A 17,323-nucleotide genomic window follows, 5' to 3' on the forward strand; every position below is an offset into this window, starting at 1 on the left:
TGAAGAATCAGCACCTTAGTTTTAAGCAGCACCACCTTAACTCTTCCCTATTCAGAGCATTCCTATATAACTTGCCTGGTGTACACTAAAAGCCTGTCCTTCAAGAACATTCCTCTATGAACATTACAACAATTACACCACTACCATGTTTCAAACCTGTTCATTTTTTAGCTGATTTACCTTGTGTTTTTAATGAGGTGCTAAGTGCGTGAGAGAAAGCTGCTCCACTAGTTCCCACTTTGTGTTTTGTTATAGCGGGATTAGTGCTTTCAGTATTTGTGAAGGGTTTACACATCTCACTGAATAATTTTAAAAGGAGCAATTCTGTTTTTTAAAGTGGCAACTCCATGGACTTTACAGGGATGATACAGCTGCCTGTTTGAGAACGTGCAGACTGAGGAAGCAGATTAAGTCCTTATCTGGACAACATTGACACCGTTATATTATGTTAAATAGTACCTTATTCCATGAGTCATTCCATGGATGCCATTGGGACCATTGGTGTGATAAGGGTATCAGAATCTGGCCCAAATATCACACTTATGTTGGTTTTACCCTGGTGTAACTTCACTGAATTACTGATTTATCTCAGTGTAAGTGAGATGTCCCTTGTCATGAATCCTGATTTTGGTCTCTTTTAGTATCCTGAAATTCTCTTCTTATTGACTTTAACTCCCCAAAGATCCCAAGCAACCATCAAACATATTCATTTTTAACATATTTGTGGCCTTCATTATTGATTGCATAAATAATGCAACTAGTGGCTTGAGTACTGATTCATTGACATACTTTTAAAATTACACTTCGAAGATCAATGGTCATCATATTGGGACAGGTGAAGACTAGGAAAAAATCTTTGTGATTTCCGTTAAGTGTATTTTACCTTTATTATATTTTGTCTAATGTATCCAAACTAGAGATAAGCCTGAACCAAAACCACAGAGCCAAACATCTCCATACTTTAAGGAAGTTTTAGAAACCAAAACCTGTGTGACGGGTTGGATCACAGAAACCCCCTGGGAGCTGCCACCTGATGTGCCAAGACTACTTCTATCCTTGTTTTCCCTGCCAGCTCAGGACTCCAGCTGAGCCAGACACTCCCGTCTGCTCCAACAAAGACCCAGGGTCTGAATAACTTGCCCCAAAGCTGCAGGTTTACCTGAAAACAGCTCACAGGAGTGTGCTTGTCTTTAGCTCTCAGATGCCCAACTCCCAATGGGGTCTAAACCCAAATAAATCCGTTTTACCCTGTATAAAGCTTATACAGGGTAAACTCATAAATTGTTTGTCCTCTATAACACTGATAGAGCGATATGCACAGCTGTTTGCTCCCCCAGGTATTAATACATACTCTGAGTTAATTAAGTAAAAAGTGATTGTATTAAATACAGAAAGTAGGATTTAAGTGGTTCCAAGTAGTAACAGACAGAACAAAGTAAGTTACCAAGCAAAATAAAATAAAATGCGCAAATCTATGTCTAATCAAATTAAATACAGATAATCTCATCCTTAGAGATGCTTCAGTAAGTTTTTTCCACAGACTGGACACCTTCCAGGCCTGGGCACAATTCTTTCCCCTGGTACAGCTCTTGTTCCAGCTTAGGTGGTAGCTAGAGGATTCTTCATGATGGCTCTTTCTCTCTCTCTTTGCTCTGTTCCACCCCTTTATATATCTTTTGCATAAGGCGGGAACCCTTTGTCACTCTGGGTTTCTACCCCCCCTCACTGGAAAAGCACCAGGTTAAAGATGGATTCCAGTTCAGGTGACATGATCACATGTCATTGCAAGACTTCATTACCCACTTGCCAGCACACACATATACAGGAAGACTCACAGGTAAAACACAGCCATCTGCAGACAATGGTCCTGGTTAATGGGAGTCCTCAAGATTCCAAACCACCATTAATGGCCCACACTTTGCATAATTACAATAGGCCCTCAGTTTTAGATACAAGAGTGGTACATTTATACAAATAGGATGATCACACTCAGTAGATCATAAGCTTTGTAATGATACCTTACAAGAGACCTTTTGCATGAAGCATATCCCAGTTACATTATATTCACTTATTATCATATTTTTATAAAACCATATAGACTGCACAACGTCACAACCTGGTTCTGAAGTTTGAGGCTATCACTAGAGCAGTCCAAAGGAAAGCTCTGGGTTCAAACATCTTGCAACTCTGTGGCATTTGATATCAAGACCTTAACTCAAAACTGAATTTTGCAGCTCAGCACAATCTCTATACAGATTATTTGGACCAAATCATTGGTCCTGCTACAGCCCTTTTGCATGTCTTTGATGGCAAAGAGGCTCTGTAAAGCTGATTTAACCAGGCAATTTGAGGATTGCCTTGGAATGGGGAGTTCCTTGCATAATAGAGAGCCCCCCTTTTGCAGGCTGTGGTATAGGTATGTGTTGGGGACACAGCCAGAGAGAGAGCATAGCCAGAGTGTGACTGTGCTCTGATGATTCCCAGCCAAGTAATGACCTCTGGGGGAGCCACTACCCAATGGCATAAATTAGAGCTGCCCTGAGGTAGCTCTAATTTAAACCAGAGGCTAACCCTACCCTTTGCAGCCCAGGGATTTGAGGAGCACAAAGGTAGCATGCAGCCACTTTTGCCTTGCCCTCAGGTCATGCACCAAATGTCGCTTGGTGAGCACTGAAAATCTGGCTCATTGTTTTAGCCTTATTACTTTTTTATCATTTTGTTTAATACATTTGCTTGTAACATTCAAAGTAAACTCTCAGCTTTCAAGCTTGGTGGTGTATCTATGACCATCTCTAACTCCTGAGCCCACTAGCATAAAGGAGATTACAGCTGCGGTGATTCAAGACTTTGACACTACCGATTTCTTGCTATGCTTATAAAATAAAAATAAAAAAGACTGGGTGCATTCACAGAGAATGTTGTAGCAAACATCATTGTCTTGGCTAGTTATCTTTAAAAGGCCCAGAAGATCAGGATGTTATTTACTACTATTATCATTATTATTATTAATTATTATTTCTGTAGTACCCAAAGTTTCTAATCAGCATCTGAGCCCCACTGTGCTAGGTGTTGTACAAATACATAGGAAAATATTGCCTGTGCCTAAAAGTTTATGATCAAATTTAAGACAAGATGCAACAAATGAGCATAAAAATCAATAGGGAAAATGGGGGGTGAGTGTATCAGTAACAAGTCTAACTATATACTCAGCTTCATGGCCCTGAATCATGTACCAAAAGTATATAATTAAATATAAGTGTAAGCAGAGTCAGGATGAGCTCTACCCTGACATCTGGTGGTGAATTATGGCGAGTGTGGAAAAGAACTCCAGGGGCTGATCTTGTTTGCATAGGCACACCCACTCGCCTGGCATGAAACAACAGCAACTGAAAGTGGTTACTTTGGCTGGTGTGGGATCCCCAGTTTCTCTATTATTGGGGCAGGAAGAATAAAGTTTTGTTACCCTGATTCTGTGAATCAAGGCCAGTGGAACTGTTGTATGACAGAAGGACTGAGTGAGTCCTTCACCATTACCTAAGTAGCACTTGCTTGACAAGGGGCATGGGTTACAAAACCCAGTGAATTGAGAGAGGATGGGGACAGGTATTTGTGCCTGATGGTATGGGCCCCTGCTGAGGGTTTGAAACACCAATTGCACTATCTCCTCTCTCCACGGTTGAATGTCAGAGCTAACTTTGATTCCATTAGGAATCTAGTTACAGGCTGCTGAGCTGAATTCACTTTGGGCCAATGGTGCACCAGCACTGGGGTTCCCCTACTATACTATGAGCTGAAATCACAAAAGAGCTAAAGTTATTAAGAGCTGAGATCACTGAGTGCTGTGGGGGAGCCTGAAGCTATATTGCTCAGCAGCTGGCGGAGCAATTTGTGGGGACGACTGGAGGAGCAGCGAGCGGCGTGGAGCCTTGCGGGGCCAGTTGGAGTGGCCCAAGGAACGGCGAGTGGAGCTGTTTGCGGGGACGGCTGGAACAGCTCACAGGTCGGTGAGCGGAGTGGAGCGGAGCAGCTTGTAGAGCGGAGCAGTTCGTGGGATGGCAGGAAAGTGGACTGGCTCATGGTGAAGGCTGCGGCAGAACCCCCACGGAGAAACAGACGGCTGGCCAGCCTTGGATCACGTAAGGTGCCCCTTAACACCCTGCGTGCCCCCCCCCCTTTTACTCTGGGGCTGCACTGACCAGGGACAGAGACTTTGGGGGTTGTTGGACTTTTGGGACTTTGGGTGGTTGCTGGACCCAAGAGACTTTGGGGGTGTTGGACTTTGGGGACTCTGGGTGATTTTTGGGTTGCTGGATTCAAGAGCCAAAGGGAACGGACACAGCCCAATTTGCTGGGGTGGGTTTTGCTCATGGTTTGTGTTTGTGGTGTTTTTCCAATTTTATGCTGATGTCTTTTACCTCATGTTATTAAACATTTTCTGCTACACTCAGACTCCGTGCTTGCGAGAGGGGAAGTATTGCCTCTTAGAGGTACCCAGGGGGGTGGTATGTAATTGTCCCAGGTCACTGGGTGGGGGCTCGAGCCGGTTTTGCATTGCGTTATTGAAACGGAACCCCTAGATACAGAACCCGGCCCTTGTTGCTGCCAACTTAGATGGGCAGAAGGGTTACATAAGTAATTATGAATATTACTTCTGCAGCATCCAGCAGTACGGCAAGTGTTGAATAGGGACCATCCAAAGTCATGGGTCAAGTTTTTCCATAGTGAGCACCTAACATGAGGCTCCTGAGTCCATATTTAGACATGCTGAGCACCCAGCACCTCCCATAGGCTTTGGGGGGAGCTCCTCAGTGTTCAGCATGTCTGAAAATCAGGGCACTTATTTAGGCACCTCAATATGGATTCAGAAACCAAACTGTGGGCACCCATTGTGGAAAATCTTGGTCGAACTCCCATCCCATCAAAGAGCAGAATTACGGAAGGTTCTGAGGAGGTTTATGATGGGTTCTTTTGATCAGCGAGAAAAGGGCAGCTGAAGTGATATGAGGACTGGAAGAAATAACATCCAGTCCTAGGTGGCTGAGGAAGCTCAACATTTGCAGTCTTGAACAGCAATTTCCAGCTGTGCAGATTGCTTCCCCATTGAGGCGCTACCCTCTTTCAGGGAGCGCTCAAGGAGTGGGAGGGACCTTCTCCTTTTGCATGCCTGTTGTAAAAGCTAGGGACAACTGGACCTGATTTTCAGAGATACTAAAGCACTTGCAGGCTGCAGCTACAGGGTTCAGTATCTTTGGAAATCAGGCTTTTGTGGTCTCTGCACTCAAGGAAATACAGGGACTGCTCCTAGCAGGGTAAGCTTCTCTCTCCAACTCCAGGAGGTGCACTACAAATAGCTTCTTCAGTGCACAACAGCAAGCAGTTTTACTACTCCTACAAACCCCAGGAACAATCATCATCATCATGGTAATCCCTCGATTCGAGGATGATCTCTATCATGGATTTAATATGGGTCCTGCTGCATATTCTTGAGTACCAGCTGCTGGCATCTGATCTATTTCATAGAGCAATTTTTAAGTTTTGATTAAATTTTCAAGGGACAGCTTAGGCTTTTGGCTGAAAACTGAATTTTGTGCTGTTTCCAATAGAACATTTTTTTTCATTAGCAAACTGAAAACCTACATCAAAAAATGTCAAGGAAAGCAGACACTTTCCACAAAAATGTTTATGTAATCAAATCCCCAATTTTCTGTTCAAACGGAAAATTTTCAGCTAGTCCATATATCTCTCTCACACACAAACACAAACGCACACACACACAGGGCTCGCTCTTATTGAGTACTTCTGTAACACATCATCTCAAAGCCAACCGGACTGCTCTGCAGCTCCCACTACACAAAACTGTGCCTTAAAGGCACAGCCAAACCAGAGCAATTAGGCGCTTAGTCAGCCAAGGGAGGTAGTCAATAGAGCATCTCTTGGGGGTATTTGAAGAAAAAAATTAGATGCAGCCCTGTTGGCTGAAGGGGCTTGGATCCAGTGAACCACAGGAGATTTTGGGGTCTACAGTCTGAGTCATTGCTCTAAAGAAGTAAATAAAGAAACAGGAACCATCACCCATCAACTTTTTAGAAACCTAACCCGTCTATTAAAGAACAGTACTGTGTGTATTGCTTTGTTTCAGGATTCTGGCTACACCAGTCCTTCCTTTGGAAGAGGGAGTAGGGACAAAATCGAGCAAATTTCCATCAGCCTAACTCTCCTCCCATCACTGAACTGCCCACCCCTACACACAAATAGATTTTGATCTCTTTGGGGGCCATTAGGATTTCAGCAACTGCTTTCAGTGGGCCCAGAAACCTTTGTATTTGATCAGCTTGGCTCCAAGCAGTATCGCTTCAATTAGCATAAATTATTAATTTATTACAGAGCATTTCAAGGGAAGAGAGGAATAATTCAGCTGGATAAAGACATCAGCTGTGAAATTGGGAGCAAGTTGGAAGCTCTTATTTATGGAATATCTGGACTCAAGCCTCAGCAGTTTAAAACACTTGGCGATGGCCCAAATCAAAAGCATGGACTCGAAAACTCCTGCACTTTGAGGTGCTCAAAATCAGGATTTAGGGGTGGGCCAATCTCTAAGCAATTATTTAGATCAGATCTTCAGCTGGTCTTGGCATCAGTGGAGCTATGTTAATTTTTTTTTTTACCAATTGAGGACCTGGCCCAGAGTTGTTGTTTTTTCTACTTTCCACCCTCTGAGAAATTTTTATTTTTATGAGAGGAACGCGTAAGTAACATCCATACCTAAGCACTAAGAAGCACCAGAATATAAAATAGGCATGGTTTTGCTAAACATCCAGAGCCATTTCATATGATGGAATGGGACTAAAGAAAAACAACATTTTGCAACAAAACAAAGGGGAGAAAGACCAAACACCCTGGAAAAAACAAACTAAATACTTCTCATTTTTGTCTCTCTCCCCTCCCTCCCCCCCCTGCCCCCCCCAACTAATTCACTGCAAAAAGCTGATTGTAGTAGGGAAGGCAAATATCCCCCGGGGTAAATGCCTCAATGTTCACAGTTTTGCTAAGAGGAGTGTGTGTTTTCACCACAAAAGCTTGCATTCATTGGTATAATGGAGTGTTACAGAGTTCCTGGTCTTCCACGGTTACCAGAGGCCTGGTCTACACTACACCTTTAATTCGGATTTAGTGGCTTTAATTCGAATTAACTCTGGAACCGTCCACACAACGAAGCCATTTAATTCGAATTAAAGGGCCCTTTAATTCGATTTCTGTACTCCACCCCGACGAGCGGAGTAGCGCCAAAATCGAATTTGTCAATTCGAATTAGCGTTAGTGTGGCCGCAATTCGATGTTATTGGCCTCCAGGAGCTATCCCACAGTGCACCATTGTGACCGCTCTGGCCAGCAATCTGAACTCGCATGCACTGGCCAGGTGGACAGGAAAAGCCCCGGGAACATTTGAATTTCATTTCCTGTTTGCACAGCGTGGAGAGCACAGGTGACCACAGAGAGCTCATCAGCACAGGTAACCATGCAGGCTGATAATCGAAAAAGAGCACCAGCATGGACCGTACAGGAGGTACTGGATTTGATCTCTATATGGGGAGAGGATTCAGTGCTAGCTGAACTGCGTTCGAAAAGACGAAATGCCAAAACTTATGAAAAAATTTCCAAGGGCATGATGGAGAGAGGCCACAATAGGGACACAGATCAGTGCCGCGTGAAAGTCAAGGAGCTCAGACAAGCCTATCAAAAAGCAAAGGAGGCAAACGGTCGCTCCGGGTCAGAGCCGCGGACATGCCGCTTCTACGCTGAGCTAAATGCATTTCTAGGGGGGGCCGCCACCACTACCCCACCTCTGACTGTGGATTCCGAGCTGGGGATAATCTCATCAGGTACACCTGATGATTCCATGGAAGGGGAAGAGGAGGAGGAGGAGGACGAGCTGGCAGAGAGCACCCAGCTCTCCGTTCTCCCCAACAGCCAGGAACTGTTTCTCACCCTGACTGAAGTACCCTCCCAAGCCTCCCAAGCCAGCACCCAAGACCATGACCCCATGGAAGGGACCTCAGGTGAGTTTACCTTTTAAAATATAAAACATGGTTTAAAAGCAAGCATTTTTAATGATTAATTTGCCCTGAGCACTTGGGATGCATTCGCAGCCAGTACAGCTACTGGAAAAGTCTGTTAACATGTCTGGGGATGGAGCGGAAATCCTCCAGGGACATCTCCATGAAGCTCTCCTGGAGGTACTCCAAAAGCCTTGCCACAAGGTTTCTGGGCAGTGCAGCCTTATTCCGTCCTCCATGGTAGGACACTTGACCACGCCATGCTAGTAGCAAGTAATCTGGTATCATTGCCTGACAGAGCCTGGCAGCGTATGGTCCCGGTGTTTGCTGGCATTCAAGCAACATCCGTTCTTTATCTTGCTGTGTAATCCTCAGGAGAGTGATATCGCTTAGGGTAACCTGGTTGAAATAAGGGAATTTAATTAAGGGGACTGAGGTGGCCGTTCCTACTGGGCTGTTTGCCTGTGGCTGAAAAGAAATCCTTCCCTGCATTTAGCCAAGTGCAAGGGGGGGGGGGAGGATTGGCCCAGAGTTTTTCGCGTTTTGCTAGCAGGGATCTTCCCTGATACCAGCCACGCGGTGGGGGGAGGGATAAAGCACTCATCCCAGAGAATTCATGGCGGGTGGGGGGGGGGGGTGTTAGTTTGGTTCCTGCAGGGATCTTCCCTGATACCAGCCACGCGGTGGGGGGAGGGATAAAGCACTCATCCCAGAGAATTCATGGCGGGTGGGGGGGGGGGGTGTTAGTTTGGTTCCTGCAGGGATCTTCCCTGATACCAGCCACGCGGTGGGGGGAGGGATAAAGCACTCATCCCAGAGAATTCATGGCGGGTGGGGGGGGGGGGTGTTAGTTTGGTTCCTGCAGGGATCTTCCCTGATACCAGCCACGCGGTGGGGGGAGGGATAAAGCACTCATCCCAGAGAATTCATGGCGGGTGGGGGGGGGGTGTTAGTTTGGTTCCTGCAGGGATCTTCCCTGATACCAGCCACGCGGTGGGGGGAGGGATAAAGCACTCATCCCAGAGAATTCATGGCGGGTGGGGGGGGGGGTGTTAGTTTGGTTCCTGCAGGGATCTTCCCTGATACCAGCCACGCGGTGGGGGGAGGGATAAAGCACTCATCCCAGAGAATTGGATGGGGGGGGGGGGGTGTTAACCTTCAGCAGCAGAAAATAAGCTAACAGGAAAACTGCAGCACAACGGGCTTTGCTTGGTATGTGGGAAAGCAGGGCGCAGAAGCCTAAAGACAGTGGCTTACCATGGCAGCATGCAAGGTGAATTCTGTTGCCCCGACCTGCGTCTGTGATCTCTAGCAGCAAAGCCACAGGCACTCAATATTAAGAGGCAGAATGCGACCTTGCACAGAAATCACATGTGCTATGTAATGTGAATAGTATACACCGTGAAAGAGTATAAGCATTGTTCTGAAAAATGTATCTTTTAAAAAAATTCTCTCCTTTTTTCACTCCCTCCAGCAGGTGCAAATGTTTCAAGCCTCCCTCCTCCTTCCCGAAGGCTATCCCAGATAAGGCGTCGTAAAAAAAAAACGAGAGAAGAGATGTTTTCCGAAATCATGCAATCCACCAGGAATGAAAGAGCTCATCTGAATGAGTGGAAGGAGACGGTTTGCAAGTATAGGAAAGAAGCCAGTGACCGTGAGGACAGGAGGGACCAACGTGAGGACATGAGGGACCAACGTGAGGACAGAAGGGACCAACGTGAGGAGAGGAGAGACGCTCGAGATGAGAGGTGGCGGCAGGAAGATCAGAGGAGTCGGGAAGCAACGCTGGGGCTGCTGCGTGAGCAAACAGACATGCTCCGGCGTCTGGTGGAGCTTCAGGAACGGCTGCTGGAGAACCGAGTGCCGCTACAGCCCCTGTATAACCCCCCTACCTCCTCACCATGTTCCATAGCCTCCACACCCAGACGTGTAAGAACACGGGGGGGGAGGCTCCATACACCCTCCCATTCCACCCCAGTGGACAGCCCAAGCAAAAGGCTGCCATTTTTTTAACCTTTTTTTACTGGGCTTTTCCTTCCCGCAGATCCTCCTCCCAAACCCCACTCAGGTTCTGTGCCGCTACAGCCCCTGTATAACCCCCCTACCTCCTCACCATTTTCCATAGCCTCCACACCCAGATGTGTAAGAACACGGGGGGGGGAGGCTCCGTACACCCTCCCATTCCACCCCAGTGGACAGCCCAAGCAAAAGGCTGCCATTTTCTTAACCTTTTTTTACTGGGCTTTTCCTTCCCGCTGATCCTCCTCCCAAACCCCACTCAGGTTCTCTCCCTCTTTTTCTAATCAATTCATAAAGAATAAATGATTTTTAAACAATGGTGACTTTATTTCCTTTGAAAGCAAGCTGGGGGAAGGGGGAGGGTGGGTTCCTTACAGAGAATGAGTCAATAAAGGGGGCGGGTTTTCAGGAAGGATAAACAAACATAAATTTCACACTGTAGCCTGGCCAGTCATGAAACTGGTTTTCAAAGCTTCCCTAATGCGCAGCGCTTCATCGTGTGCTCTTCTAATCGCCCTGGTGTCTGGCTGCGAGTAATCAGCAGCCAGGCGATTTGCCTCAGCCTCCCACCCTGCCATAAAGGTCTCCCCCTTGCTCTCACAGAGATTGTGAAGCACACAGCAAGCAGTAATAACAATGGGGATATTGGTTTGGCTGAGGTCTGAGCGAGTCAATAAGGATCGCCAGCGACCTTTTAAACGGCCAAATGCACATTCTACCACCATTCTGCACTTGCTCAGCCTGTAGTTGAACAACTCCTGACTCCTGTCCAGGCTGCCTGTGTATGGCTTCATGAGCCATGGCATTAAGGGGTAGGCTGGGTCCCCAAGAATAACAATTGGCATTTCAACATCCCCCACGGTTATTTTCTGGTCCGGAAAGTAAGTCCCTTGCTGCAGCCGTTTAAACAGATTGGTGTTCCTGAAGACGCGAGCGTCATGAACCCTTCCCGGCCAGCCCACATGGATGTTGGTGAAACGTCCCTTGTGATCCACAAGTGCTTGCAGCACCATTGAGAAGTACCCCTTGCGGTTTATGTACTGGGTACCCTGGTGCTCCGGTGCCAAGATAGGAATATGGGTTCCATCTATTGCCCCACCACAGTTAGGGAATCCCATTGCAGCAAAGCCATCCACTATGACCTGCACATTTCCCAGAGTCACTACCTTTCGTAGCAGCACCTCCGTGATTGCTTTGGCTACTTGCATCACAGCAGCCCCCACAGTAGATTTGCCCACTCCAAATTGATTCCCGACTGACCGGTAGCTGTCTGGCGTTGCAAGCTTCCACAGGGCTATCGCCACTCGCTTCTCAACTGTGAGGGCTGCTCTCATCTTGGTATTCTGGCGCTTCAGGGCAGGGGAAAGCAAGTCACAAAGTTCCATGAAAGTGCCCTTACGCATGCGAAAGTTTCTCAGCCACTGGGAATCGTCCCACACCTGCAACACTATGCGGTCCCACCAGTCTGTGCTTGTTTCCCGGGCCCAGAATCGGCGTTCAAAGCCTATAACCTGGCCCATTAACATCATAATCTCCAAAGCACCGGGGCCCGCGGTCTCAGAGAATTCTGTGTCCGTGTCCATGTCCTCATCACGCTGGTCGCTGCGCTGCAATCGCCGCCTCCTCCTCCTCCTCGCCTCTTTTTTCTGGTCCTGTGTAAGCATAAACTCCACGAGAAAGCGCGAGGTGTTTATAATGTTCAAGACTGCGTTCTGGAGCACAACGGGATCCATGCTTGATGCAGAATGGAGTCTGCAGAGTTCACTCAGGAAAAAAGGCGCGAAATGGTTGTCTGCCGTTGCTTTCAGGGAGGGAGGGGGAGGCTGTACCCAGAACTACCTGCGACAATGTTTTTGGCCCCATCATGCACTGGGGTCTCAACCCAGAATTCCAAGGGGGGTGGAGACTGCGGGAACTATGGGATAGCTATGTAAAAGCTACCCACAATGCAACGCTCTGGAAATCGATGCTACTATGGTAGCTTGGACGCAAACCACCGAATTAATGGTGCCTAGTGTGGCCGAATACATTCGATTTTACAAAATCGGTTTCCTAAATTCGAATTATATAAATTCGAATTAATCCTGTAGTGTAGACATACCCAGAGAGGAACAGGTTCTGTTTCAGGAGGGAGCTTAAACATAGGAACTTCTTGGTTAGGGAGTTCTCTATTTGCTGCTTAAAGCACGGCTTTTTGTGTTTGTGGCCTCATGCTAAATGGTGTTAGAAGTGAGTGAATCCAGCAAGGAAGAGACCCCCAGACTGCCAGGGAGGTGAATGAGTGGGTAATAAGGAAAAGTGAAAAATCAGGGAGGGGGACCTGTGAAAGCGGTAGCAGGAAGGAGGCAGACCCTTGTCTCAGAGCAGCAATGAGCCCATCACATAAATGGCCGTGTTAGAGAAGTTTTGATTTTGGCAACTCGGACAGCTGACTGTGCTGGATCTATAGATTTGAGCAATTCCGGATGGCTTCTGCTTTCAGAGAAAGTACCAGAATACCAGGTCAATGCCCTAATATTTGCCATAGGTGATGCTGTAGATGATATCCTCTTATGCCTTACCCATCACTGATAAGGAAAAGAAAGAATATGCTAAAGCGGAAGTCTTTTGATGCCCATTTCATAGGCAGACAGAATATTATACGTGAAATGGCCAAATTTAATAGAAGGTGCCAGGATCAAGGGGAAACAGCTGAGGCTTTTATTACTGCAGTTCACAGTCTTGCTGAACATTGCTAATGTGGAATATTAAAAGAACTAATAAGAGACAGGATAGTTGTTGGTAGAAGACACACCAATTTATCAGCACGGCTTCAGTTAGACTCCGATCTCATACTAGCAAGAACGCAAGAAGCCATAAAGAACGCAAGAAGCCATAAAGACTTATATCCCAGCAGCATGGGGGAGACTGCATCAGAAAATACTAACACAGTAAAGAGAAGAGACAAGTGTGAAAGGAGCAGACAGACCCAATTCACAACATAAGAACAGTGCACAACTAGAGAATGGAAGGGGAAAAAAAGAATCTTAATAGGAACAAAGGTTGGGAAAGCTGTGAATGTGGCAAGATGCCAAGCCACAGCTCGCAACAACATCCAGCAAGAGAGGCAGGATCTAGGAAATGCCAAAAAATGAGACATTTTTTATGCATGCAAGTCGCCAAGAGTATTGGAATCACTCCACGAGAAAGTGTTTTCATATGACGAGTCCATACTTATAGGAATTATATCCTCGATAGAACAGGCAACTGGTACACTAGCATGAATCTAAACAGTCAAAACCCTATATTCAAAATTGATACTGGGACTGCAGTCACCGTTGTTTCAAAAATATTATAATTGATCCCAGGCTGGAAATCTGCAAAGACCAAATAAATTTTGTGGGGATACTAACAGTAGATTGGGGAAACTGGGGTAAGGATGGAAAGTTCTTTATCAAACACTATATGTACTAGACTGACAACTCCCCATCTCTGAGAGAAACAGGAACACATTAATGGCAAAAAGCAAACTATATAAGAGATGTACATAGGCGGCAGGTTATATGGGCTCGTGGTGTCCAAGCACCAGGAATATTCAGGGCTGGGGGCCCTGCTCCGCCAATATCTGGAGCTGGGTTTCTCCCCTGGCCCTGCCTGGAGCGGGCCCTGGCCCCCGCTGCGACCCCCCGCCCCGGAGCGTCCCCCCCGCCCCGGAGCTTCCCTGCCTGAAAGAAAACAGCCCAAGCCTCTCCCTTGCTTCTGCTTTACTGCCGGGTGCCACTGCTGCTGCCTAAGGGCTATAGCACAAGAGCAGCGCTGGCAGACTGCTGCCTGCAGCACCTCAGGAGGGGGAGGGGGAGAGGGGAGGAGGCACACACGTGCTTGGCAGCCCTCCCCTCTCGTCCCCTTGGCACCCACCTGGAGGAGGCACCAAGGGGACTTCCGGCCAGGAGACGGACATCTGGAGTGGACCTCCCTCACCTGAGCAGCTGCTGGGGCTTCGGTGAGTGTTTGACCCTGTGATCCCCCCACTCCTGCCCAACAATGGGCAAGGGGCAGGCCCATCCCCCAACCCCAGTGAGGCTAGGGTGAGGGGCAGCAGGCTGCAGCAGAGGAGGAAGGAAGCCACATGTGATGGCACTCCCCTTCCCCTTCCCCCAGCACCCACCCACCCACCACAGGGGAGATGGGGGAGAGGGGCTTCCTAGACCTGAGCAGCTGGGGCTTGGGTGATTTTTGTGACACCCTGCCCCCACCCCAGCCACCACCCTGCAGTCCCCATTCCTGCCCCACGCTGGGCAAGGGGCAGCCCCATCCCCACTGAGGCTATAGTGAGGGGCAGCAGCAGGGGAGGCCACACGTGATGGCAAACCCCTGCCCCCCCACCCCAGTACCCACCATAGGGGAGGAGAGAGGGCTTTCTGGACCTGAGAGAGGCCCTAGGAGCATGTGCAGTGACCGTGGTGCAGAGTGAGTGTGCTCGGGGGGGGGGGGGGAAAGAGGAGGGATCCCTCCCCTGGAGCTTGCTGCTGCCAGTGGGGGGTGGGGGAAGAAGTCCTCTCTGGCCCTAGCCCTGGGGCAGCCTGTCTGCACCCCAAGATCCTTATCCCCAGCCCTGCCCCACCCCAGAGCCTGTGCCCCCAGCACCCCAATCCTGAGCCCCAGCCCTGAGCACCCTCCTGCACTGTGAACCCCTCATCCCCAGCCCCACCCCAGAGCTCTCACCTGAGGGGAAAAACACGCAACTTAAATTTGGTGGTCAGTTTGGAGTATCATTGTGTTTAGCACAATACTTGATTATTTTATACCCTTTAAAGTATGTAACTAGTCGTATACAGGTGTTACGAAATGGGACTGTTCTTAATGTTTTCTCTGAATACTGTGTGGGTGCCTCAGTTTCCCCTATGCATTTCTTAAGTATCTAGATGGTGGGATAAGGGGGTGTGATTGTTGTAGAGCCCTAGAGGGCCAGTGTGATGCTGTCTGCACAGAGAATGGCCGAAGCCCTGTCTCCGGGCAACTGATGGCCTGGGCCGCTCTCCTGCAAGGTGCCAACTGAAGGTGTTGGAGAACAAAGAGATCAGGTGGCCTCCTAATGCCTGGAAAAGAGACAAAGGCCAGAGGAGGGAGTGTCAGTGCCTGTGCGGACTTCCGGGAAGCACATGGTGTGGAAGGGGATGCTGGGATGCTCTGGAACCACTCCTTCAAAGCCAATCAGGACTCTGGGGGAGCCTCCTCTCTCTGAGCAGACTGACTCCAGGGCAAGAAGCTTACACCTTCCTGGGTCTGACCTCGGAGTATTCAGCATGCCCTTCCACACCGTGCGCTTCCCGCAGCGAGTCCGCCCAGGCGGGGTCCTGGGGCAGCCAGAGGTCCCTGCACCCCAACTCTGCAGTCAGACAGGATTCTCAGCCAGCCGGTAAAACAGAAGGTTTATTAGATGACAGGAACACGGTCTAAAACAGAGCTTGTAGGTACAGAAAACAGGACCCCTCAGTCAGGTCCATCTTGGGGGGTGGGGAGCCCAGACCCAAGTTCTGGGCCTCTCCCCATTTCCCCAGCCAGCTCCAAACTGACACTCCCTCCTCTGGCCTTTGTCTCTCTTCCGGACAAGGAGGCCACCTGATGTCTTTGTCCCCAACACCTTCAGTTGGCGCCTTGCAGGGGAAACTGAGGCACCCACACAGTATTCAGAGAAAACATTAAGAACATTCCCACTTCGTCACAACAGGTGCAACAAAATATAATACTGTATATTGAAGCAGGCAAGTGCTGCTTCTGACTTTCCACTTTTAATTGACCCTTGTAATCTTGTGGCGCCGACACGTTGTAGCTTCATTTTATCCCAGCAACAAATTCTTGATTTGTAGGACCACTAATAAACAACAATGCATTTTTCCGATAGTGATATTGTGCAATAAAGAGAAACTGAAATGCTTACGGCTTCCAGTCCATGTTTACACTATTTAATAAAATATATATATCGGCTTAAAGGGCGGGAGCGGGGGGCCACCACCATTTTGGGCACCACCAAAAATTATACAAACCTGCCGCCTAGGGAGATGTATCCACACGTCTTCATAGGACTAGGAAAGCTGTTAGGGAAGTATAAAATAAAACGGTTGCCATCAACGATTGTCTTTTTTGCTCTTTCAGCCCCACACTGCATCCCTAGACTCTTGCTAGGGAAAGTCAAAGAAAAACCTGAGAATGACAGACATGGGGGTTATTTCCCAGATAGAAGAGCCAACTGACCTGTGTGTAGTACCAATGCCTAATGGCAAAATTCCCCTTGCTAAAGAATCTCTACATTAACCACTCTGTTTGGAAGTACTGTTTCCATTATCTTTCATTTGAGAAATCTTCAGCACCAGAACATTTCCAAAAGAGAATCTGTCAGATCATGTTGCATTTGCGGGTGTCTTTGCCATATAGATGATGTGATGATATATGGCAGAGATAAAAGTGAACAGGATGGGCAACTACATACAATTTTATGCTTCCAACAAGCTGGCCTCATTGCATGAGAAATGTGAGTTTGGAAAGTAGCAGATACAATTTACAGGACATTGTGACGGGGGATACCTGATGCTTTGTGGACCCCTGCTGGAGGCCCTGTGATCCTAGTACATCCCACCCCATGAAAGGAGCAGCAAAGATAGGTCCTACATACCTGCCTAAAAAGGCTGCATGGAAGCAACCAATCAGAGCCCAGAATGCTCAGATTTAAAAGCTGCAGGGTCTGAGCAGATCAGTTTGTGGCTGGGACAAGATGGTTGACGAAGGAGCTTAACTGGCAGCATTTACTAGCCCTAGGGAGAGAAGACCTTAGAACTTTAATCTAAGGTAGTGAGTGGAGGTAAAGGGACCAGGTGGGGAGAAGCCCAGGGAATGTAGCAGCAACTAATTAAAGGAAGCCATATGTGGATGCTGTTTATAGAGTCCCTAAGTTGGAACCCAGAGTAGTGGGTGGGCCCGGGTTCCCCCACCACCAAAGCAGCCTAAACCCTGGGAAGGGGCAAGGCTGCTTTAGAAGCCTAAGCAAAGGACTAGATTTAAAGAGCCAAGAAGTGGGACTGAAGACGCAGGTGAGAACAGACAGTTTGGTGAACTCTTTGCTATCCTGGAAGGGGTCCATTTTTTGTGTGTGAGTTGGCCAGAGGGCTGAACAAGTGAAGACCTGCCTAGCAAGGCTGGCAAGCCACAGGGGTGCCAGGAGTGGGGGAAAGATTACAGTACCACACCTGGCTGCCAGGAGGCACTCAGGAGGT

This window comes from Emys orbicularis, chromosome 6 (assembly GCF_028017835.1).
Source record: "Emys orbicularis isolate rEmyOrb1 chromosome 6, rEmyOrb1.hap1, whole genome shotgun sequence".
NCBI classification, from domain to species: domain Eukaryota; kingdom Metazoa; phylum Chordata; order Testudines; family Emydidae; genus Emys; species Emys orbicularis.